This window comes from Bison bison, unplaced genomic scaffold, assembly GCF_000754665.1.
Source record: "Bison bison bison isolate TAMUID 2011002044 unplaced genomic scaffold, Bison_UMD1.0 scf7180017864329, whole genome shotgun sequence".
Lineage (NCBI taxonomy): Eukaryota > Metazoa > Chordata > Mammalia > Artiodactyla > Bovidae > Bison > Bison bison.
Genome location: NW_011494901.1, coordinates 4,185,717 through 4,189,363, shown reverse-complemented (window position 1 = coordinate 4,189,363; position 3,647 = coordinate 4,185,717).

The window sequence follows — 3,647 nt, the reverse complement described above, 5'->3', positions numbered from 1 at the left end:
GACAAAGGAGCCTAGTGGGCTGCTGTCTATGGGGTCTCACAGAATCGGATATGACTGAAGCTACTTAGCAGAAGCAGCAGCAGTCTCAGGTAGAGCCGAGATTAAAATCCAGATTCCTAGTCTCCTGCCCACCGCCCTGTGCCACACTGTGTCTCCTCAGAGGAGAAAGAAGGGGCGCAACAGAGACAGGGCATTGGGGGCTCCCTGACTCACCATGTGGCCAGGGTTTCCCTTCACTCTCTTTGTGTGTTAAACAGGGATAATAGTAGCGCCACCCCGTAGACTTGCTGTGAGGATGGAATGAGGTAATAAACGCAAAGCAAACAATTTTGCCTGCACAAAGTAAGTGCTGTATAACTGTTAACTGTTATTACTACATTCAGAGTTTTGCACCTAGCTGAAGAATTATATAAACACACGAGTTCCTCCTCCTGTTTAGAAATATCAAAAGAATTTCTTTAGCCTATGCTCTATGAAGCATAAGCGTCATTTAAAGAAAATTCTCTGCCTTCATAGAATCTTAATTACATCTTACATGAGTCTGGTATTTTGTAAAAGAGAAAAGCATTTGAATTTCTCCGTCTTCAAAGTCTTGGGAAATAATAGGGCATGCTTCCTGTCCCTCAACTTATCTTTTATCTTCTCCAGCATCCATGGAGAACATTAAAATGCCCTGGGTGAATGTGGCCTTGGTTGTTAGCTAACAACTATTCATTAGCCAAAAAAAAAAAAAGAATTTTGTGAACAATGAATAGGAGCCATGACCTCCCCGAGCCTTGTTGCTTTGAGTCGCTGGTGGCTGTGGTTTTCTGTGGACTCTGAAACCGGGCTCTTTGACCTCTTCCCAGAAGTCTTACTGAGGGGCAACTCAATATGAGGTAACCGGTGTGTATAATGTTCTACCTCAAAATAATTGAGGACTCTGAAGACTTTTAAAAAAAAGTATGCTCAGTATACAGTGACCATTTCTTTAAAACGGTAGTTTCTTTGAAAAATGGTGTTTCTCTGTGATCAATAGTTTACCTAAAGCATCCACATACTCTCCAGTATTTAGTGCCAACTGAGAAGCTCAATCTGCCTAAAGCATGTACTTATTCTATTAATGAGAATATTTGATGGACAGAAATCTTCTCCCCCAACTCTGTTACGTGCCTTTGTAGATTATTTTCACTCAGGACAGGTGAGGAAGAGGCCTCATTTAATTAGGCTCTGAGAGGAGAATGCACGGGGACCCTGAATGAGGCCTACAAGGCATCCAGGAATCCTGTGTGTCACCTGTAGGCCCACCTGGGCAAAGGCACGGCCGGATTAATGATGGAAATATATCTCTTATTTCCTCCCATGTGCTTTTCCCTGCCCCAAGTCAGGCAAGAGGCTCACTCAGAACAGCCCAGCATCACCACATTACTCAATCCCCCAAACCTCCCTCACTCCCAGGCAGCAAGATCATCCCATCAAATTACAAGTGACATCACAAAGAAGGAAGGTGGAGCCCCCCACCACTTGACTGCTCTGTAGCCCCATTCAACCTGAATCCATGAATGCGGGTCGCACACCTGGCCCCACGCAGGGGAGTCTCCTGGTGCGTCCTGCTCCACCCCAGGGGGCGTATTATGTAGCCCTTTGTGTTCAAGAGGATTAAGGTGACCTTCAGTTTCACGACTGGAAATTACTGGGTTGATAGCGGGTAGTTTAAGGAGTCTGTTCTGGTTGTAGCAGGTGGCAGGATGGCCTATCCTTGGGAAGGCCAAATACAATTCCACACAAACGCTGCTCACTGAGAAGCCAGGAGAGCACCAGGCAACTCCACGGGAGGCTTTGGGGCTGTAGGGTTTTTACGCCCCCATGGAAAACTGTAGAGAGCAGAGGAAATGTCGTTTCCAATTTACATTCATACAGTGGCTTCTTTGACCCTTTGCTGCTCCAGTGACAAGAAATTCACAACGACAACAAAAGGGTTTTGTATGCTAAAGTTCAGAAAAGAAGAACAACTAACATATGACTTGCCGTTTGTTAGATCCTGCGCAAAGCACTTTGCATACAGCGTCTCACTTAACCATCATGTAAACTCCACTTGGGACTGTTAGCCCATTTCACAGATGAGGAGTCGGAAGCTCAGAGATGGAACAGCAGAGAGTGGGCGAGCAGATAGCCTGGCGCTCGGGCTCAAGTTTTAACTCCGTCTGTGTTCTCTCGAGCACAAGGTGGCTGTGCGTTCCCGTGTGCGTGCGTGAGTTTGCACATGCGCATGTGGGCCGTCTTCAGACGTGGTTTATATTGATACAGCAGAACCCTGTAGGGCCTCTGAGCGAAAAAGGTTGAAATATACATGCTTACACATATATACATAGATATGCATGTTATATATGTATTTTTACACACACATACATTAATGTGTCTGTGTATGTCCGGTTTTTTTTACCCCCCAGTGATCCCTGGCCCGCTTCGAGCTTTGCTCTATCGCTAGTACACAGCTGAAGAACTTAGAGTAGCCAGCAGAGGGCGCCCAGAGTCACTATTTTAAAAGGTTTTTAGCAGCATCTTCCATTTCAGGAATTCAGAGAGAATAGAATCCACATTGCAGGTCAGACAGGAAAGGTAACTGCAGATCGACTTTAGAGAAGATGCAGAATATTGCCTTCCCTCAGATTAAGAACTATCCAGTGTTGGGACTTGCCCGGTGGTGCAGTGTAACACTCCGCGCTCCCAATGCAGGGGGCACCAGCTGATCCTTGGTGGGAGAACTAAGATTCTGCCATGCGACAGGGAGGCTGGCGATAATCCAGTGTTGAAAGGATGTTTTTAGAAGAGAGAGAACAGTGAGGATGATGCTTTGCAGATAATGCAAGAATGTGTGTTGCATCAACTACATGTTTCATGAGAAAACGTGTATGCTTCTTATTGAAGGAAAAAAGATGGTCCTTGTCTCACTTGGGAAAGAGTTTCTCCCAAATTAAGAAGATAAACAATGAACTGTTTGCCTTCATTTACTAAAGTCACATGGTTATGTGAGAGAAGTGAAAAAGAATTAGGCTCTTAATTATTTCTATTGTCTTTCCACCCTCCTCAAATCAATCAAATAAAAGTAACCTGACTAACTCTTCCTGCCACCATCAGGAAGGTCCTATGTGGGAACTTTGTCTATTAAGTGAGTGAGATTTTAATATTCTGCTATTTATCACTGCCCATTTCTAGAAATAGGATCAAGTTTGATCGAAATAGGATCAAACTTGATCAAAAAAGATCACAAATCTTTAAAAGTACATGGAGACTTCACAGAGTACTATTATAATGGGATTGCAGTTGGGATTCTGATAAAAGATACCCCTGGTAGAGACCAGAGCCCAGGAGGGGAGAGAATGGAGAACCCATGCTCAAGTGTACTCAATAGGTAACTCTCGGGAGCCACCAAAAGTACCTGGAAGAGATTCTGTGCGACTGGATATTTGACAACTGATAAGAGTGAAAGAAGCTGGCTGTTCATCACTCTAAATGTGCCCTCCCAAGTCAGTACAGCTTAGGCACAGTAGCTCAGGGATAGAGGTGCCAGAAAAAAAAAAGGCCTGGGGGGAAACCCTATAATAGATGCTATTCCCCACATATTTTCCACAATTTATCGCACCTTTAAAATGAAAAAAATCCCCAAA